The following is a 22,968-nucleotide window of genomic DNA, read 5'->3' as shown; positions in this document are numbered from 1 at the left end:
AGTATACATTCTTTTTAAAACATTGTTTTCCTTAATTACAATTATGTGCACAATACATTGAAGATACAACTATTTTGAGCTGAGATATTCATTGGTTTGTACCTTTTTTCACCAACCTCCCACTGGATCTCAGGGTCCACCCACCTCCCAAATCCCAATTTAACCCCTGGATACTACTCTCTCACACATACTACTATTCCCTCTTGCATACAATCATTATCTGTCACACAGACTATCATTCTCTCTCACACATACTATTACTCTATGATGATGTGTGCGAGAGTATAATGGTGTATGTGAGAGTATGATGGTGTGTGTGAGAGACAGTAAGATGGCGTGTGAGAGAGAGTATACTGGTGTGCATGAGAGGAAGTATGATTTATGGCCTAAACAGCCTCGCATACACACACGCATGCACACACACACAAACACACACACATGCACACTCACACACACAGGCATACACAGTATTTGTATGGGGATATACCCCATAGTCCAGCGTTTCTCAAACTATTTTATCATAAGCCCCCCCAAGCAAAGGGGGCGTTGAGTCGCGCCCCCCTCCCCCCGTTGTTATTATTATTATTATTATTATCGTTATTATTATTATCGTTATTATTATTATCGTTATTATTGTTATTATTAATAATAATAACAATAATAATAATAATAATAAAAGCCTAATAATTAATTTAAATCACTATACGTGCAACATACGGATGCATGAGACATAGGGCTTACCTTTCTTGTGTTTTTTAGTGACTTGGGTGGGCCTGCTTCCTCTGGCATAGCTTCTCAATACGAGGCTGCAGTTTTGAGATGGCCAGTCTTAGTTCTCGTTCAATATTCAAGTGCGCCCTGTACTTTGATTTTATTGAAGCAACGGCAGAGAACCCAATCTCGCACAGGTATGTACTGGCAAATGGAATCAATATGCCCATAGCTTTCTGGTTTAGAAGAGGATAATCTCACTCTATGCTTCCCCAAAACTCGGTTAATGTCATGGCAGGGAACTGCAACCGAATCTGACGTCATGTCAATGTACTGCTCATCCAAAAGGCTGTTGAAATCGGCGGGACAGACTGTGGTGAATGGGCTTCTCAACCAGTCATAATTGTCAGCGCACGCAAAATATTTCTGAAAATGCGTTTTCAGAGATGAAACGTGGTTTTGAATACATTCTATTGCCTTGTACTGCAGCTCGTTGTTTTCCAGAAATGTTTGCAGGTTCGGGAACATGGCAAGATTGCCCTGGTCAAGTTTGCCACTCCACATCTCAAGTTTCCTTAGAAACAAATTTACCCGGTATGCGAGCTGGGGTATGTGAGTGTCAGTGCCCTGTAGTTGCATGTTCAGTGCTTTTAGCTTCTCAAAGATATCACTGAGATAAAGTCCTCGTCGAGAAATCTTTCAGCAAGCGCGTATTTTTCCCCCTCCAGAAAGAGTCGCACCTCATCTTTTAGCTCAAACACATGGCTCAACACTTTTCCGCGTGATAGCCACCGCGAATCACATAAAAACAACAACGCTCTGCGGTCAGCTCCCATTTAATCAGAGAGAGCGGCAAAAAGCCTAGCTTTCAAGGGCCTAGTTTTAATGTAGTTTGCAATGCTAACGACGGTTGTTGCTGGGACTGAATTCCTTTGAAGCTAGCACCTCCCTATGGATCATAAAGTGTGTCAATGTAGCATCCGGTGCTTCTCTTCTGATCAGAGCCTGAAGTCCCTCGCGTTTGCCTGCCATTGCTTGAGCTCCGTCAGTACAGACACCAACACCGTCCTTACACTTAATATCAGCCTCCCGAAAAAACGTGTCGATGATTTTAAAAAGTTCAGGGGCTGTAGTTCTGTTCGAAATGGGTTTGCAAAAAAGCAAATCCTCATATAGCAATGTCTGATCAACATACCGAGCATATGCAATCAGATGACAATCTTTGCTGCTGTCTGTGGCTTCGTCCACTTGAAGCGCAAAGCTATTGCTGCGGAGCTTATTAACTAATTGCTCTTCCAAATCTTTCGCCAAATCAGTGATGCGTCGAGCAATTGTGTTATTCGATGAAGGGATCATTTTCAATTGTTCGGCACTTGCTTCACGAAGCATAGTGGAGACCATGTCAACAGCAGCTGGAAGAATTCCTCCGCGATGGTGTGCAGCTTCTTACACCTAGCTACACGGTACCCAACCTGGTAGGAAGCTAACAAGGCTTTGGCTGGAATTGATGCAATTTTCACAAAACGACTTTGCTGATCACGATACTCTTGTAGTTTTTTGGTGAAAAACTCCAGAGGCTTGCCAACATGATCATTATGTTTAGTTTCCAAATGTCGTCTCATTTTGTTTGATTTTAAACTGTCTTGCTGCCAGAGTTTTTAAGCATAGTAGCTACACACACAGGCTTCTCCTCTCCCCTAACACGGTGCACGTGAACCCAAAAGCCAGGTATGAATCGTCATATTTTCTCGTTTTTGGTTTCGTCGCTTCTTCCTTTCCACTTGTTGATGGTGTTGCGTTGTTTCCTTCTGTTCTTCTTTTTGGCCCCATTAAAAACTTGTCCATTTTGTTTTTTGTTTTTCAAATGTAACTGCACCACGGCACATTTAATTTTGCCACTTGACGTAGTTTTTATATTAATTTTACGCATGCGCTAAAAATAGGCCTAATCATTCGCTGGTAGTCGGTATTGACCATTGATGTCATTTTCCTACCGTTCTCCTTCTCATTGACAATGAAAATATACCCATTCATCAAATTAGATGGGAAAATAAATTTATGATGTAAGAGGGGAGTCAAACTGAGACCCAGAAAAGGCTGGCATTTGAACGAGCTTGCACGCTGGGACTCATCCTGTACTTCAAAGGACCCGAGAGCCTTGTGATAAAACAATAGGTTACTCGGACTTCCTCTGGATGAGCAGGCCATTTGGCTCTCTGGACTGTTACCCTCTGGACAAGACTGAGATAAGGGGAACTGGACTGGTTGTTTATGGTTGTGTGAGCAAGCCGTTGGCTCTCTGGAATGTTGCCATCTGGACACAACTAAGATAAGGGGAACTAGTCTCTTTGTCTAGGGTTGTGGGTGTGTGTGTGTTGGGACCATTAAGGGTGAAAAGATCATCAGGCCTCTGGTCAAATGGTGGGGCAACTGCGCGGGACAGCACCACAGTGCCCTTATGTGGGCCCCTCTGCCATTACACTTTTTATTTCTTTTCTGGATCTGGACTCTAAACCATCTGTTTATCATATTCAAAAACCCTGTAAAACCTTACAAACCATGCACATGTTTTCATTATATTACTGTATTATGCCTTATGTAGTAATAACATGGATTGCATGTAAAATGGTTCAACAAAAGGGTATTTTCATGACAACTGCACCATAATATTACATCCTCTGGACATGTTTGGTATGGGCGTATTCAGGGAAATTGAAGAAATTGAATGAAATATGTTTCATACCAAATAACATTTAATAAAACATAGTTTCAGAAACTCAGGGAAAAACTATCACAATGGAATGTCCTCTCTGGTAATCATCTCCTTTTCCAAATTTCCCCACTAATTGTTTTAACAGCAGCCTCCAAATGGTGGGGGCCGAAATTCCAGATTTGATTCGGCCAGGTTAATTTATGGCAATGTCGCCTAGACCAAACACGGGATTTGGCTTAAAAGGAAGGGAGACAAAGCAATCGAGGAAGATCGTAATCGACTTCCCACATTGCACATACTCTGTGCTCTGTGTGTAGCTAGACAAGGAAGATCGTAACCGACTTCCCACACTGCACTGTGTTCTGTGCGTAGCTGAACAGGGAAGATCGTAATCGACTTCCCACACTGCGCAGGCTCTGTGATTTCGTGTGTATCTAAACAGGCTGCATAAGAACTTTTTACTCTATATTTATGTTTTAAACCTTGATTTAAAAAAAATTAAACATTGATTGTGAATTTGAAGCTAATGACCTACCTGCCTGTCAAATAAATTCTTCTTTTTTTTAACTTGCGTGGTCTTCATGACTCTAATCCATTTTATCTTCTTTTCAGCCAAAATTCTGATTAAATACTCAGGGGGACAATTATGACTAGGACCTACTGATCAGGGGTCTAGTACAACGAACATCTTTAGTGAGGTCCTCAAGTTAGATAGGCGACCACGATCTGCCCGCTAACGGGATTGGTGTTGTATTGGTTCTGGTGTTTTGGCTTAAGAGGACCCATGGGCGTTATACGCCGGTTCTTGTCAAATTCGCCTTAAGGAGCCCGATAGATACACACTGTCCTGGGCTCATAACTATCTATGCACAAAGGAAGGCATGTATTATGGTGGTCAGCCTCCTACCCTCTGGGTGCTTCACCGAACTGAGATTTAACAATAGTGCTAAACCCGGGAGCATATATTGAGGAATGATGGCACAAGATAGAGTCGAGTGTAACCACGCCAAGTTCCACGTATAGTTAAAACCAAATTTTAAATTCTAATTTAATTTGGAGTCAGATTATTACGAGAGTAAAACCTAGTGACTGTTACGCTTACTTGCTGTGGTCATGGATATATCTGATGTGTTGTTCCGCGCATTTGTGATTATTCTGATGCTCCCATTGGAATATTGACAGTCCGGCGACAAGTCAGATATATCTCTGATGACAACATAGCCCCGTTTACGAACGGAGAGTAACAAGAATGTTACTGGTCCGTTTCAGGCCAGTTTTAAGCGGGATATGAAGCAACGCCTTCATATCTGACCCGTGGCAACGAAACCAGTGCATTCTTAAGTATAATTGTACCCTGTTCTTACGAACAGAGGAAAAATAACTAACATCTCCGGTTTTGAATCACACCAGCCAAGGGAAAACACGCGGTGCCTTCCCCTCCAGCTACAAACCCTCATTGGTCTAGCTGTGAGGTGTTTACAATGACATTATGTATATATTTTTTAAAAATCATTTTTCTATCTGTCCCAATTCTTTCACATCTCCCCTGTGTATCTCTGGCCCCACAGTTTGGGAAACGCTGCCATAGTCAAAGAACTATAACAATAATATGATAATTCTTTGTGTGGCAGTTTTGTTATGTTGTACAATAATGTTATGTTGTTCTTAGATTCGATTGTGTTGTGATATAGCTCATATCGTAGTCATTTCCTACAACAGAAATATTCATACGTAATTTCTTATCATTTCCACAGTTCAGGGCCAAGTTACTTGAAACAATTTGGTAGCATTGCTTTTTTTTCCCCTCTTTGCTTGTATAAACAGACTGCATTTATACAGTGCTTTTATCCAAAGTGATTTGCTATTGATGCCTCTCATTCACCCATTCACACACACACTCACACTCACACACCAACGGTAAAAGGCTGCCATGCAAGGTACCAATCAGCTCATTGGGAGCAATTAGGGGTTGGTGTCTTGCTCAGGGACACTTCGACACGTCCAGTGCGGGGGATCGAACCAACAACCCTCCGACTGCAAGAAAACCGCTCTTACCTCCTGAGCTATGTTGCCCCGCTTTGGAATACAGCTTCATTTCTGGGAGGTAGGATAACCAATTGTAACTTGCCATTGTTTTGATATCAATACTTTTAATGGCAGGCCTAGATTTTGCCTGTTTGAATGAATGACTTATAGACAGTACTTTGTATGTGTGAGTAACTATGTATTTTTGTATATTGAAAATGTGTTTATCATCAGATATCATAAAGCATCATCTCCAGAGGTTGTGGTGTCCAACCGATTCCAGCCCTTGCTGGAATTGGATCTGGCTCTTGACCCTGAGAGTGGGAGGACTGAGGAGCCACTGGGCACAGTGAAAGTAGAGGGTTCAATTATTAGGGGGGTAGACAGCATAGTCTGTTCGCATGAAAAAGAGTCTTGTACGGTATGTTGCCTGCCTGGTGCCCAGGTAGGAGATCTCCTGGAGAGTGCAGACAAGCTCCTGGCCAGAGCAGGGAGGGATCCAGTGTTCATGGTTCACGTAGGAACCAATGACATAGGTAAAGGTAGATTTGAGGTTCTGCAGGACAAATTTGTGGAGTTACCAAAAAAGATTAGGAGCAGAACCTCCATGGTAGTTTTTTCTGGAATACTATTGGTACCACATGCAAGTAAAGGAAAGCAACATTTTATTTGAAGGTTTAACACGTAGCTACAAACCTGGTGTAGGAAAGAGGGGTACAGGTTTATGGGGCACTGGGACTTCTTCTGGGACAGGGGTGACATGTAGAAGCGCGACAGGCTGCACCTGAACCGGAGGGGTACTGCTGCACTGGCCCAGTGTATGCTTAAGGTAGCACAAGATTATTTAAACTAGGGACTTGGGGGGCAGGGAGGTCAAAAAGTTAAAAAGGTAGGGAAGTGCAGACTGCCAGGGTGGAAGCTGTCAGGGCTTCCTATAATAGTGTGAACACTGATGAAGTCTTGTTAAAGCAAAGTTGTACTAAGGGTGGCTTGGGACGGTGGAGGGTGAGGGAACAGGAGAAGATGTGTAGATGTAATAATCTGAAATGTCTTTGCTTAAATGCTAGAAGTATAAAAAATAAATTTTTGGAACTTGAGGCTGCTATACATGGGGGGGTTATGACATAGTTGGGATTACAGAGAAATGGCTTGGAGATGAGGATGGGGATGAATATAATATAGAAGGGGGCAAACTCATTAGGAAGGATAGATCCAGTAAGAGAGGTGGGGGTGCAGCTCTCTATGTAAAAGAAAATTTTAATGTGCAGAAAATTCCAGAAATTGTCCAGCTTGTGCCTAGTGAAGATATTTGGATAAAGCTCATAGGGGAACATTACGGGCCTTACGGTAGGAGTGTGTTACAGGCCGCCAGCTTCAGACAGTAGTGTGAACTCAACGATCTTTGGAAAAATAAAACAAGCTTGTAAGGATTGTGAGACTATTATTATGGGTGACTTCCATTACCCTGCTATTAATTGGGAAATTATGACAAGACAAGGGAAAAGTGAGGAAGAATTTTTAGATGTTATAAATTACCTTTTTGGCACAGTATGTCAATCAGGCCACAACAGGGAAATCAATTCTGGATCTGGTGCTATATAATGATCCGGACAGAATTTGTAGCATAGAGGTAATTGAGCCACTTGGGACTTGCAATCATTCTGAAGTTAGATTTGATGTATGATGGCAAATTTTCAAGGCCTCCTCTATGGCTCATCATCATTTTAGATGAGCCAATTTCAACAAGATGCGAGAAAATTTAAGTAATATTGACTGGGTGAAACTTCTTAACTGCAAAACTGTGAATGAAAAGTGGGGTAGGTTCAAAAGGGCTATTCTTGAGGCGCAAAGTAACTTTATTCCATAAGTAAGAAAAAGTAAGTTGAAGAAGTGCTCCCCCCAGTAGATAAACAAAGCCATACGGGAGAGTTTGAGAAAAAAAAACTGTAGAAGATATGTAAAAATAACTGCACTGAGAGTAAAAGGGCTGAATATTGTAATATGCGTGCTAAGGTTAAAAAAGATCTACGGGAAGCCAAGACAAATTGTCATAGAAGCAAAAATTAATCCTAAACGTTTCATTCAATACTGTAGTAGGAAAAGAAAAGTGAAAGAGGATATCAGGTGCATCAGAAATGAAGAAGGAGCACTGCTTTCTGAGAATAAAGACATTGCTGATGCCTTAAATAGTTATTTTGTTGAGAGTTTTACTACAGAAGAGGTTACTAATAGACTGGAAGGCATATCCAGTACTCAGAAAGTCTTATATAAAGAAGTACTACATGAATTACTTAAACTTACGACAAACAAGGTAGCAGGTCCTGATGGCATATACCCAAGAGTACTCAAAGAGTTAGCTGAGATCATTTTTAAACCACTGGCAGGTATTGTAGGCAGTCCTTAGAAACTGGATAAATACCTGAGGACTGGAAGCGTGGTATTATATTACCACGCTTCCAGTCCTCAGGTATTTCTCCAGTTTCTAAAGAGCTCAGGTTTGCATTTAAGGGAAGTCCAAAGAAACATTGAAAGAGAATATGCTTAACAGTTCTCCTGGTACCATCATCGGAGGGGAATCTGCTTGACAGTTCTCCTGATACCACATATGAGGATTTTGTAATTTCAGCATGCATCACTCGTCTCTTAGTGTTTCTTTTCTTTGTCTTTTCTTATAGAATAGCTATCTTCATTTGTCTTGTTTTGTTTATGCAATATTTACCTTTAACTGCCTATCCTTGGTCAGCAGTTATATTCATTATAAACTGTTTTCCCTTGTAAGTGCATCTAACATCCGTGGTTTGCATATATGCTGACCCGGTTGTGCATCTCTGTGAAGAACAGTGAATGTATTGGCCTTATATACGGTTTAGGGGTAACACCATAATTGGGTTACTCACTGGGCATTGTGATAGTTTCACTGACCGGAAGTGCAGCTGTTCTGGGACAGATTAGTTTCAGTGTCCCGATGGATCCTAGTATTATTTTACATAAATAGAAATTGGGTCATAGTCCGGGATATTTAGATAGTTAAACCCTTACAAGGCAGACCAGTGGGGGGAGGAGCTAGAGCAGCTAAGGGATCATGTAAGCAGGCAAGTTGATTCATATTAAGTATGTGTAGAGTCAGGTGGGGAGTGTGCTGCTGTGATTGCCCAGCCCAAAGGTGACCCTCTTCTATTAGAAATTTTGGAAACTATAAAACAACAGATTCAATTGGATGAGGTTCAAATTCCAAGGTATGATCCCACAGGGAAACCCATCTGTTTTAAGTGCCAAGGGGTGGGACATATAGCCAGACATTTTCATACAATATCTGGTTATGTCAGTAATGCTCCTACTTTGCCACCTAGTGGGGTGGACAATGCCACTGTTTCAGAGCAACAGGGAAACTCCTCCCCTCTGTGATGAAGAGCCAAGCTGCAGGAGGGGGTGACGGGGGCTCATTCAATCAGCCCTTTTAATGTTTAATCGGTCAAAGACCAGCAGTCAAGGTGTTAACGGGAGATACAGTGTGTTGTCTTTTGAACACCGGTTCAATGGTAACCACAATTACGGAAAGTTTTTTTAATGACCACTTCAAAGCTAAAGGTAATGCATCTCTTGAAGATTCTAGTTGGCTGGCTCTTAAAGCCGCAAATGGCCTTTCTATTTCCTACTTAGGCTATTTAGAATCTGACTTTGAAATTTTGGGAAAGAAAATACCACAAAGTACTAGTAGTGAAGGATCCTGTGGACCCTGTCACTCAAGCAAATAAACAAGCTATTCCAGGTATAATTGGTATGAATATCATTCAAGAATATTATGACCTTGTACTGAAATAATGTAGTTCTGAGCCAGTCCATGTGTCCTCCATTCAGTGTGAGCCAGGATGGAAAGCTGCATTTCAGTTATGTCAGCAAGAACAAAGAGCTTCTGAGGATGCTTTTGGGTTGTCAAAGTGTTCTCTCCTCACCCTGTTAATGTCCTGGCCGAATCAGTGTGTTTTACCCCCACCACAGGTTTTCAGGATATAACTGCACAGAGCTATTCAGCTCTGGTGGAAGCCTTGGGGGTGGGGGAGGGGTCATTGTCAGGAAATTTAGTGGTACCTAGTGCCTATATTCAGATTCAGCAAGGTCAAGTTATTTATCATTGTCATGAACGTAGGCAGTAATAAAGTTAGCCAAAAACCCAGCGCTAGAATTGCATGGTAGCTGGAGAAATCACCTCTGTAGCATTCAAACATACTGGCATCCATGAGGTGCCAGTGTAGGGGACATGGCGCTACATTAATAATCAATATTAACCAAATCATAATATCATACATTCAGCTAATACTAAATTAATATAAATGATTTAGCTAAGGGTGAAGGTATTCTACCAAGTTCTTTTGATTAGCAGCAGCTGACTCAGTTCAACACAAGAGTAATATCAATGCAGACAACCTTGTAAATACAATAATGTTAATTAAATACAAAGAACCGAAAAGGGCAAAGCACAATTCACTACACTGAGATATAATACACTATGTGAGTGCATGTGTGTGTGTGTGAGAAGTGTTGGATGTTCTCCTACGAGTTGCGTACTGCAGACACGTGTTCCAGGAGAACAAAGGATCTGAGTATCAATGAAGGGGTTTTTGAAACTAGATAAATCTAGTGGCTAAACAATGGCACATGAAGCGTACCAAATAGATAAAGGATAACGGATATTTTACATTACAGGCATTTGGCATACACTCTTATCCAGAGCGACGTACAACAAAGTGTGTAACCATAACCAGGAACAAGTGTGTTGAAACCCTAGAGCAGGGGTCGGCAACCTTTACTATCAAAAGAGCCATTTTTGGCCAAAAATAAAAATAAAAAATCTGTCTGGAGCCGCAAAACATATTTGAGCCTTATAACGAAGGGAACTCAGATTATTAAGTCTAAATTAGCCTATCAACATTACTAATAGGTCTAAATGAGCATTCATTAATATGTTTTTATCAGAATGCAGTGAGGACCCAAGTGCAAATGAGAGGCAGGACACACGTGGCTACTCTGCAGTGGGCTATTTATGATTATTTGGTACTTTGCATTTCCATTACAACAATACCATGTTTTGTTGCATTTATGAAATTATAGAAATACAATAAAGAAAACTGTTTACATTTTTTGTTCTTTTCATTTTTCTATTACCAACAAAACACAAAACTGAACAATTGTGAAGTGGAGAAAAAATCCACTGGCATGTGTAGGCCTACTCTGAAATAGAGTAGCTATAAAGAGCTATGCAGACCTACTTTGAGTCCTCCCCGTGTTTGTGCAAATGAATAAAATAAAAAGTAGCCTACTTTGATAATAAATAAAACATATAGCCTAATAGCTTTAAAAATAGTAAAAGTAAAAAATAGGCCAGTTTCAGTTTAATTTTGACTGAAATCCAGTTCAGTGCGAGGTAATCCTCTTCTTTTTTCCCTCAGCCACGTACAGCAATCAACCCTCGGCCTTGAGCATAAAACACAACGATATCAGCTAAGGGTCATTCACTTCATTGACAAAATCACAACTTGCTAAAACAGATACTTTGTTGCAAAATAATATCCTATTAAAGGATCGCGTTCTCACCTGTTTAATGCGATTTCGTTTCTGAACGTCACTGCAGATCTTCTCGATATCAGGGCTGTAAGATGTAACTTTGATCTTCACACAAGACTGCAGGCTCATCTGTGAGGCGGGAGCGATATTTGGATTTTATGTAGTTCATGCTTGAGAAAACCTGCTCACACAAATACATTGATCCATGGACAGGACTCCAAATGCATACTTCATGTTCATATAATGTCGGGAATAGCATTCCATGTTTCAAAAAGTTTGTCGGGTTTTGGGAGGTTTTCAATATCGCCCCATTTGTGGATTTGAGCGAGAATGGCCTTCTGACGGGCGACATCTTCGAGCACGGCTGTCAGGCTTTTGAACTTGGACACCCATAAGTCTTTGTCAGCTATGTCGGCCAGTTCAGTTTCAAGGTTGGGTTGACTTACTCCTGGGAATGCGGACATGTTCAACACGGATGGGTCAATGTCCAGGGGTGTGACCAGGAAGGATAGCGTAGTTTTTTCATTTCGGAACTTGCTGAATCTTTCCCCAAATCCAGTTTGCATTCCAATGATCGCACGTTGTAAATAATCAGAATTTATGTGATTGTGTCCTTCTTTGAACTCTCTCAGGGAGGGGGAGTGAGAGAGCGTACCTCTCTGTACATCTCTGGCGAACACTGTCAACTTGCGCTCAAACACTAAAACATATTCCAGCATCTGCAGGGCGAGCCGTGCTTCCCTTTCCCTGGAGGCTTTTGTTCAGCCTGTTTAGGTAACTTGTCATGTCCACCATGAAGTGCAACTTTTCCAGCCAATCGGGATCTTCCAGTTCTGGATAGGTCAGGCCTTTGCTTTGCAGTAAAGTTTTCACATGTTCTACACAAGCGGCAAACCATTTCAGGACCTCCCCCCTGGATAGCCAGCGGACTTTCTTATGCAGCAGGAGATTTGAATATGCACTGTCGACCTCATCTAGCAATGCACAGAACTGTCGGTGGTTTAAGCCTTTTGCCATTATTTTGTTCACTATCTGGATGACGAGGTTCATCACCTCCATACACTCGGGGGGGAATGTTTGAGCGCACAGTGCTTCTTGGTGCAAGATGCAGTGAAACGTAAGCAGCTTTCGATCCAACGACTTCTGTAATAAAGTCACAAACCCCTTCTGTGTCCCTCTCATACTAGGTGCCCCATCTGTAGCCACTGGCACCATGTGGCTGGTGTTTATTTCTTTGGCTTTTAAACAGTTCACAACAGCCTCACAAATGTCCTCCCCCCGTGTTTGGCCTTTCAGCGGTATCAACTCAATGATTTCTTTCTGTGGCCCATCAGAGTTCACATACCTGCATAGCAGCGCTGTCTGCTCAATATTGTTCACATCACTTGACTCATCGCAGGAAATTGAGTATGCTGGAGCTGAATTGATGTCCTCGTTTGCTGATTGGTGATGTTTGTTGCCATTTTTATGGCCCTGTCTTTGACGGTCTTTGCGGAGAGGGGCATATCTTTAATTTTCTGAACTATCACAGTTTTGTTTTTGAAGTCTGAGAATAGATGCTGATATTTTAATGAACGATTCTTTCATGTATTCACCGTCTGTGAATGGCTTCCCACGCCTTACTATCTCCTGAGCTGCCACAAAAATAGCAGCAGTAGTGGAGTTTGGAGATTTGATCCAATTTTTAAAAGTACATTTGCTCTGCTCTGCTTTCCGCTGCAGTTCCGAAATTGCTCTCTTACTCTCGGTAAGCCAGCAGCGTTGGCGGTGAAAGCAAACAAATCTGTCCACGCACTATTAAATTCTCTATTTTCGTCTGAGACTTTTCTTTTTTTGGATTTGGAATCCATAGCTAGCCTAGCAAGGGAAACTCAAGACTAGCCACCGCTGTTGAGGTTCGGTATTAGATTTAATTTTTGATAAATTTAGATTTAGGCGCCGGGCCATAGACATAGGGTTATGACGCACATTTTATTTGACTGTTTAAGACAAAAATGTTTAAAACATTTTTTTTTATTCGGTGTAGGGCCTATAGGCTACACATTTTTTACAATTGGAGAATGTAAGAATTACTTTAGTTTAGGTCTACAACAATGATACATGAAAATTAAAATGTTAAAAATAACCGTTATTCATTTCCATATAATTTTTTTGTCAAAGCCAAAGGGAGCCACTGGGGAGGGGCTAAAGAGCCGCATGTGGCTCCGGAGCCGCAGGTTGCCGAACCCCGCCGTAGAGGGAAGTACAGTTCCAAGTGCAGGGAGTGACCGCGTAGTTTATCTTGGACCCTGTAGGTTAATCTGATCATCACAAACAAAAGCAGCAACAAAGCAGCCTATGCAAATAATACAAGCAATAATTAAGTAGGCACGAGTGCAATACCTAAAATAAACTAAGATAAACAGCTTACCTAGCTGCAAACCTAAGCTTACATAGTCAATTAGAGACTACAGGGAGGTAGGGAGGGATAGGGAGAGGTGCAGCCTGAAGAGGTGAGTCTTCAGTCATCGCTTGAAGGTGATCAGGGTCTCAGTTGTTCTGACCTCCACGGGAAGGTCATTCCACCATCGTGGAGCCAGAACAGACAGGAGACGTGACCGGGAAGCGCAAGTGCGAAGATGGGGAGGTGCTAGGCATCCTGAGGTAGCGGAATGGAGGGGTCTGGCTTGCATGTAGGGTTTGAAGATCTTATGGAGGTATGCTGGGGCTAATCCCTTGACTGCCTGGTATGCTAGGACCAATGCGAGCCATGACAGGCAGCCAGTGGAGGGTAGTGAGCAGGGGGGTGAAGTGGGAGTGTTTGGGGAGGTTGAAGACCAGATGAGCTGCAGCATTCTGGATGAGTTGCAGGGGACTGATGGCAGATGCCGGTAGGCCAGCCAGAAGAGAGTTGCAGTGGTCCAGACGGGACAGTACCATTGCTTGGACCAGGAGCTGGGTTGAGTAGGTGGCAAGAAAAGGGACAGATTCTCCGGATGTTGTACAGGAAGAACCTGCATGCTCGGCTTACCGCTGTGATGTTCTTGGAGAGGGACAACCTGTTGTCCATCACAACTCTTGGCACAGGGTATATGGCTATCGTTGTGCGTTTGTAGAGATCAAGATGCCGTGTTATGACCAGATAGCAATTAAAATAGGTAACATGCAGGATCTGTTCTGTGCGTGATATATGAAAACTAACGCAGCATGGTGGATGGTTTAGAGCCAACCGAACATACAAAATGTTTACATTAATCATTAAACACAATAAAGCGTTAGCATCATCCTGTCCATTTAGTCATAAATATTACAACATTTGGTCCGTCGCTAATTATACTATGCCCAGAGTGACAGCCTTACTTGAGAGTCCTTTGCTTTGGGATGGTTATTAGAAATGTTTCCTGGTTTCCAGTGCGACGTCTGTGGGAGTTGTCGTGAAGAAGGGGAGGCCGTTCGCCCTTTTCTGGTTGCAAAACACACAGCCTGATCCTTGTCGCAGGTCGCTTGTGGGACTTGCTCTGCAGGATGCGTCGGTCATGCATGGCTCTCCTGATTCTTCAACCACCGCTAATCATGTAGTGTTTTGGTGTGCTTAGTTCCTCCGGTAGCCGAGGGTATACGTGCCTTGCTTCGTGCAGGACTTGCAAACTCTTCCTGGCATGTGGACTCACGCAAGAGGGAGATGGGAGAAGGGTGGCAAGTCCAGGGAGAGTAAAATGGAACAGAGAGGGTGAAACAATGGCAACCTCCATTTTATTGCACATTTCAAATTTACAGTAAGTCAATACTGTAACAGGAAAGCTGTGGGGAGGCGTGGTTAAATGAGTCCCTATGAGGTGGACATATGGGCTTTGTATTTTTAGTGCCTTTTGTAGTCCATGCCACACAAGTTTTCCTGTTAGAGGATCAAGCTCATGTCACACTGAATGGAGAACACAGTAAGGGTATTGACAGTGCCATAAACCTACCCCTTAGAGTCCCTAGCCCTCAGTGACCAATTGCAGAGTAAAGTGGGTAAGCTTTTAAGGAAATATGAGGATGTGTTTGCAAAAACCGACAGCGATTTTGGTTGTACTAATGCTATTGAGCATAACATCCCTGTTTTGGATAAGACACCAGTACCACAGCGGTATTGCAGGCGCCCCCCAAGCCAGTATGAGGAAGTAAAGGCCCATATTAAGCAGCTACTAGAGCAGCAGTTAATTAGGGAGAGCAGCAGCCCCTATTCTTCCCCTCTGGTGATTGTGAAGAAAAAGGATGGCACACTACGCATGTGTGTGGACTATAGACAACTAAATGCAAAAAAGAAGTGACGCATTTTCTCTTTCACGCATCAAGGAATCCCTGGATGCCCTGTGTGGAATCAAGTGGTTTTCAACTTTAGATCTAGTCAGTTGCTACAATCAGGGGATAGTGAATGAAAAGGATCGTCATAAGACTGCATTTTGCATGCGATTTGGGATGTTTGAATTTAATCGCATGCCATTTGGTTTGTGCACCGTGAACATTCCAGAGATTGATGGAGCACATCCTGGGAGACCAACAGTTCCAATTACTTTTGCTGTACCTTGACGATGTGGTAGTGTTCTCTGCAACCTTTGAGCAGCATCTTGAATGCCTTGAGGTCATCTTATCCCTCTTCCGAAGCTTTGGTCTGAAATAAAATTAAGCAAGTATTCATTCTTCCATAACAAAGTGTTGTATCTTGGCCATGTTATTTCATCAGAGGGAGTTTCTACTGCCCCCACAAGATCAGTGCCATTGCAGACTGGAAGCGCCCTGTAAATACGACAGAGTTGCAATCCTTTCTTGACTTTGCCAGTTATTATAGGCATTTTGTCAGCCCAATGCATTCAGCAGCTGCCCTTAGTGCCTCGAAGAAGCATAAGAACTGCCCCAGGTGACCATTCTCCCAGCTGTGGGATTCTAACTGTGAAGCAGCATTCCAATCCCTCAAACGAAAATTAAGTTCTGCACCAGTTTTAGGCTATACCGAATTTGCAAAACCTTTCATTTTAGAGATCAATGCAAGCCATCAGGGTCTTGGAGCCGTATTATCCCAGGAGAAGAAGCCAGTGGCCTATGCAAGCTGGGGGCTTCGTCTATCTGAAAGAAACATGGAGAACTATAGTGCGATGAAGCTAGAGTTCCTCTCAGCCACTTGAAGACTGCACAGCTCGGGGCCCTTGCATAAAGATGGATGGGGCAGCTTGTGCATTTCAACTTTGAGGTGGTGTACCGGCTAGGCTCCCAGAATGCTAATGCGGACGCACTGTCAAGGTAGTACACTGGGTATGGGCCATCATGGCAATGCACAGATGTAACTTTGGAAGGTCAGATGCCATTGTTATATCCCTTAGGAGAGGCCCAACAGGCAACCAGTACTTAACAGACCTCTACTTCCTGTTTCCCAGTATACTCTACGGAAACTTTGCGCAGGTTGCAGTGGGCAGACAAAGGAATAAGGCCTTTCCTGAAATTCTGGGAAAGAACACAGAAGCCCAGCTGCAGGGAACGGGTTAGAGAAGAGCTTGGGACCTTGGAACTGCTATGGCAATGGGAACGCATTGAAGAACATGGTGTTCTTTATCGCAGGTTGCAAGATTCCAAGGAGGGAGAGCTTCGACAGTTGCCCACATCTGCTGCCCACATCATTGCAGTAGGAGGTGATGGGCCAGATGCATGATGGACATGGACATCAAGTGATAGAAAGGACATTCAAGCTGATCAGAAGGAGGTGCTACTGGCCTGGTATGTATCGGTACTTGGATGGTCACTGCAAGGCCTGAGAACATGGCATAGTGGCTAAAGCCCCCCAGCCCAGGATGGTTACAGCAATGGGAAGCTTGATAGCATCATGGCTATTGGAAATCGTTGCAATAGACTTCACGGTGTTGGAGCCGTCCAGTGATGGCAAAAAAAATGTACTGACCCTGACTGATGTGTTCTCGAAAGTTCACTGTTGCAGTGCCTATGAGGGATTAATGTGCCCCCACTGTGGCAAAGGTTCTTGTGAAGGAGTAAATCCAGAAATATGGCATTCCAGCATGTACTGTATCCATTCTGATCAAGGAAGATGTTTAGAAGCTGCGGTGATCCTGTTCATGTGTCTCTGGTATGGGATCTGCAAAAGCAGAACTACGTCGTACCATCTACATGGTAATTGAACACTTTAATAGGACGCTGCATGATCTGCTTTGAACTCTACCCCGGAGAAGAAAAGGAGATGGGTCGAATACTTACCAGAGGTGGTATTTGCTTGTAATACCACTGAACATCAGAGTACTGGCTATTCCCCTTTCATTTTGATTTTTAGCCATTCACCAAGTTTGCCCTTGGACAACCAGCTGGGAGTGGGGCCGAAAGATTTTCAGGGCGACATGTATACCGGGGTGCAGGTACATCAGAAAAATCTTCAGGAGGTCTATGGGTATGCTCAAGAACAACTATGGCAGTCAGCAGAACGCCCATCACACGACTCTACTCTTCAGGCAGGGTAGATTGTGTATCTGCAGAACCACAACTTTAAGGGCAGACACAAGATTCAAGATCTATGGATCTATGGTTTTTCAGATGGTGGTCCAATTAGACCCTAGTAAGCCAGTCTATGCCATTGCTCTCATTGACGGGTCTCAATCCATGAAGGATGTACACAGCGTGGACTTGAGAGTATGTGGTCCGGGACAACAGATGGCCCCACCGGATCATGGCAGAGACTTGGAGAGTGATTCGGACCTTGCATCAGAGCAAAGTAATCTGGAGGGAGAGGAGTCAGCGTGGCTATGCTGCATCTTTAGGCAAAGTTCTTCTGGTCAGGATGGAGCCCCAGGTAGCCCACCAAGTATGCAGTCTAGTGACCATGAACATTCAGAGGAAGGCGCTTCCATGCGCCTTGAGTCCAGGAGTGGTGAAGAGACTGAACCGGTAACCCCCCCCCCCAGTCATGCCTCGCAGATCACAAAGAAGGACCACAGGGGTACATTTGAATCCTTTTCACTTACCAAGACCAGCTCTCAATTGCCAGGAGGAGGGGAATGGGGCTGTAGCTCAAGTAGCCAACCATGACTAATGGGTATGTGATAATCATCGGGGCGATGATTAGTTAAGAAGGGGAGAGAGTGACAAAGTAGGAAGTCGCGTCAGTAACATCGCCCCCATACCTGCCTGGTAACCTGTATATTGTATGTCAAAAACAATAGAGACAGCATCGTCCCTTGTGGAACAATATCGTGGGGCTAACGCGAATTAGCGGATAAAGTAGGCACCGACACGAAATCCAGGAAAGCGTAATGCATTGTTTGAGGAGGATGAAACACTGAGCATAGCCAGGTTCAAGGTTCGTCGCACCAGAGACTGACTGGTATGTTTGGTTATGCTCCTGATTGGTTATGCTCTCTTTAGAAGAGTATGTATAAGGTATATGTTTAATTTATGAGTTGTCCGCTCTATTTTAAGGAGTATGCAATATTTCTTTATTGACTGAAGTTGTTTGGCCAGGAGTCACAGCCATGTAACTGCAGTCATTTAAGAATGTTTTCATTTCATTAATGTGTAATGTGTTTCTTTTCTGTTCCTTTTGTAGAACCAGTCCCGCTGTTTTAGTTTGATTGTTCACTTTGTGAAATTTGCACAAACTTTAAGGTGGATGTCTCTATTTATATAATGGATTGCACCCTGCACTTTAGGATCTAATGATCTATGGATTGGTACCAACCTGCTGCTACAAAAGGTTTTGCATTACTGCTTTCTGAAAACACCCAAGTCTTTAATCCTCAGATTTATTTATCTATACTATGCATTTAATAATAAAGCTGTTGTCTTCTTGTAATTCTGGCTGGTTTGTTATCAATTGGGGAGGGACCCTGCATTACACCTGAGGTACATTCTTTTCCTCGGTGTTACATGTCCACAATACCTTTTTCCAGAACTCTGCAGGCTCTTTTAGGTTATTTTTAGCAAACCTTTACCTGGCCACCCTGTTTTTGCAGCTAACTAGTAGTTTTCATCTTGCAGTGTAGCTTCTGTTGTTCTGTTTGTGAAGTACATTACATTACAGGCATTTAGCAGACACTCTTATCCAGAGCGACGTACAACAAGTGCATCACTTCAAAGTGCAATCCATGCCTACATTCTGAAGAGTGTTTCTGATGTGTTGGATAGGTTTTTGGGGGTTTGTCTTTATCATGGTGAGAATTCCTTGGTCATAAACTGTAAAGGCCTTCCTTGGCCTACCAGGCCATTTGCAATAACTGAGCCCACCAGCACTCTCTTTCTTCTTAATGATGTTCCAAACAGTTTATTTTGGTAAGCCTAAGGCTTGGCCTATGTTTAATTTTTTTCTCAGCCTCATAATGGTTCCCTTGACTTTCTATTGGCACAACTGTAGTCCTCATGTTAACAAATGCCGATAACAGACCCAAAAGGCAATCAAAAGCCTAGAATAAAAAAATAAATACGGAATGCTTTCTTATGCCTGTACCAAGGAAGCAACTGAACACACCTGACTAATCAGAAATACCTGTGAAGCCATTTGTCACAAAAATTATAGTGCCTTGAAATGGGGGGACTGTCTATAAAAAGTGCTGGAGGGGCAGACCTTAATGTGTGCAGGAAAATAAACAGCAACATGGTGGTGCAAACTGTAAGAGGAACAGGGCTGTGTGTGTGCGTGTGTGTGTGTATGTGTTTAAAAACCTTTCATATACTTAAGCAACAGTATGCTTTACCAGGTCTTTATCCCAGGTCTGATGTTAATGTGTAGACGAGGGTTCACGTCATAGTGTTTTTATATTTGTATGAGCCTTCTAATACAGTTCTATCCTAGCAAGTATCAAAGTGTGACACTTCATATATTCACTGAGATTTTGGCATGTTATTATATCAACAGTGCTACATATTTCAACCAAAAAATTGTAACTCCCAGTCAATGAGACAATGTAATAACCACTGGTTAATGTAATAACTTATTACATTAACTTGCAAAAGTTATGTCATTCGTTCAAGATTTTTATAACATTAACCAGCAGTTATTACATTAATAACAGTACCAATTTTTATTACATTGTTATACACCTTCCTGTCAGTAATGGGATGACTGTTCTCCTTCAGGAGTTTCAAACTAGAATGGCTACATAGTCACTGATATAAGACAACTTCCATTCAAAATAACTGACCTGTAACCTAAACAAACAGATCTGCCCAGCCTTCAATTAATATTCTGTTTGTGGCAAATATCTGGGTGCCTTCTTGTTTGCAGTTTCATCACATACTTTAGATAGTATTTGTCTGTGCCTATCCAAAATAGGATGACACACAAATTGCTAACCAGTTTGTTGAACGTGATTAAAGACAGTATTAAAGATAGTATAACACAAAAACACTCATGACTGAATCTCGTGTTCTTTTAATAAGACTAGAGAGTAGTGGGGGACTACTGCTGAGACTGTTTTTCGATCATAAACAAAATGACTGATGTTATTTTGAAATTAACTGTAGATTTTTTTTTTTTTCTGAACCTTCCTGAAACAAAAGTACTTGATTGGATGTTACTTGCCTTTCAAGAAACATGCACTTTAAAGTATAGAATTGGCTGATATTATTTAAAATGTAACCTTAATCCTTTGACATCAAAAGAATGTGAGCATATAACAAAAGTATGAACAATACAGCTTGTAATTGTCATCCGAGCCTGAAAAACTCTGAGCGTTTCGATCCTAATTTTCTCCTTTTATATCGGGTTCAGTTTGGGTCAGACCCGTTGGAGCACAAAACACCAGGCTGAATGGTAGTTGTAGGCAATCTAGTCTAAGCTAAGCTATGTGAGTGACAGAATGGATGCCTCAAAGCCGGTGAGAAAATAGTTATTGTCAGGGAAATATGTCAAGCAGCCATTGAAAGGAAAATCTGAGGTCTTTACTAACTTTTGCATGGTTTTCGACTGAGCTGCAAACGAAAGTAGAAGGTTCATAAAATGAAAATACTGTGATACTTGCATTTAGGTAGCTAATACCTAAATTAATAAGCTAGCTAGTGTTCTTGGACAATTGTAACCATGAATGTGAAAAAACAGGTCGCTTGTTACATTTCCAAACAAATGACAAAATTTATTTTAAAAACAAGTCAAAACTGCTCATTTCCATTTTTCCCAGTGATTTATGAAAATACAAGGTCAAAGTCATGTATTATAAGTGGATTTGGCAATTTTGGTGATACCCTGCTTAAGTACGATAGCTGAAAAATGGAAACATCAAGATTAGAATAGTATATAACACAAGCCTGCCACCGTGCACAATCCTGATCCGGCCCAGACATCAGTTGCAAACAGAATATGGAATATCGATGATACCCCAAACCAGGGTGCATCTACCGTACTGATGCGGTTATGAAAGTTGGGTTCAAACCAGGTCAGGCTTTCAAAATGCTGCAACATATGGGCTGTGGTCAGGATCAGGCTGAAAAGAATGCAGGCTCTGGTAGGGTCGGGCTGGGCCATTTCAAGCTATAATGTACAACTGAACCAAATTTCAATGAATTATTCCTGTGAAATCATATATTCCTGTATCATATCATCACCCATGTATCTAGATGCTTCTCACATTGTCTTTCACAGTATAGAACAGTAATTCTATGGTCACTTAACCATTTTCTGGTTGATTTTAAGGTATGCTTAGCATTATTGCTTCACTGCAGCTGAGTTTTTATCTTCCTGTGGGGTACAAGGTTTTTGTCCAAAATGCCTAGTTACTTGCCAGAGTTTGTGATTCAACTGACATTAACAAGAGCCTCAGGACCCACAGATGCAAAGCAACACCATGACATCAGACATCCACCACCACATTCCACAGCAGGTATGACGAGATTGGAAACAAAAGCATACTTGGTTCAATGCCAAACCCACTGTTTGGCCAAAAAGTTCACCTGAGTACAATAGCCATTTTCACGTTCCAATGCGGATTTGTAATTTGATTTTCATTGACAGAACAAATGCGAGTCAATACTTGGCTGCAGTGTATATCTTCGTTCCACTGGTTCTGCTATCAGGTTTGACTCGGATACACACACTTTATATGATACACTATGATACAGTGATCATGTCACTGTCTCGCCCCCTTGTCAAAAGATGAACAAAAACAATTAGCCAGCTATGCGTTTTTTATGTACATATTTCCGTATTGAATCATGCAGGTTTCAAGTTAATTTAAAAAAAAGACCTTATTAATGCCCCTTTTTAAGGCCACATGAAATGAGATTTGCTACACAATATACAAGTGAAAAAACAGTATTCATAACTGAATATACCAAAGGTTCTAAAATTACTAATGGACAGTATAAGTAAAAAGACACCAATTTGCCAAATGAATTGATTAACGCTGGATGTAGATTCAACAGAGCACATTAAACACTACTAATACATCTTGTGACAGTGTACAATGACACTCTTATCTGCCAGCATGTTGATAACAATATCATACTATTATGTCTGATAAGTCTGGATTTAAGAAAAGGTATGCTGTAAAGCACATACAAACCGGGCAACCAGATTGATTCCGGGTATAAAAGATAAGTGTTACGAGGAAAGGCTTGAGATGCTTGGACTTTTCAAGCTTAGTAAAAGGAGACTTAGGGGACATTTGATTGAGGCTTTTAAATTTATTAAAGGGATTAAAAAAGTGAACTACAGGAAATTATTCAAGTTGAGTTCAGTTATCAGAACAAGGGGCATAAATGGAAACTGGCAAAGGGTAAATTTCACACAAATATTTTTTCACACAGAGAGTGGTCAATGTGTGGAATAGCTTGCCTGGACATGTAGTGGAGGCAGAAACACTGGGGGTATTCAAGGACCGGCTTGACACAGTGTTAGATACTATCTAGCTTTTAGGTAAACTAAGCATGAAGTACAGTTTATTGGTAGGAATAGACAAGCAGTGTTGGGCTGAATGGCCTGTTCTCTTCTTACGTTATTTTATGTAAACCCC

The 22,968-nt window shown here is 42.0% G+C and overlaps 1 protein-coding gene and 1 long non-coding RNA gene across 9 annotated transcripts in view; both read right to left on the bottom strand.

Annotated features, from left to right (window-relative positions):
- Positions 1-22,968, bottom strand: part of cnksr2a (connector enhancer of kinase suppressor of Ras 2a) — a 357,881-nt gene that overhangs the window by 203,115 nt on the left and 131,798 nt on the right. The window lies entirely within an intron of this gene.
- Positions 10,471-13,369, bottom strand: LOC118225861. Its single transcript, XR_004764908.1, has 2 exons — positions 11,042-13,369; positions 10,471-10,921 (listed from the first exon to the last, which is right to left on the bottom strand). It is a non-coding gene; the product is annotated as an uncharacterized LOC118225861 (long non-coding RNA).

The sequence above is a fragment of the Anguilla anguilla genome, chromosome 4 (assembly GCF_013347855.1).
Source record: "Anguilla anguilla isolate fAngAng1 chromosome 4, fAngAng1.pri, whole genome shotgun sequence".
Taxonomy (NCBI): Eukaryota; Metazoa; Chordata; class Actinopteri; order Anguilliformes; family Anguillidae; genus Anguilla; species Anguilla anguilla.
The sequence above is the reverse complement of the archived record's forward strand: the minus strand, read 5'-3'. Positions and strand labels throughout refer to the sequence as shown.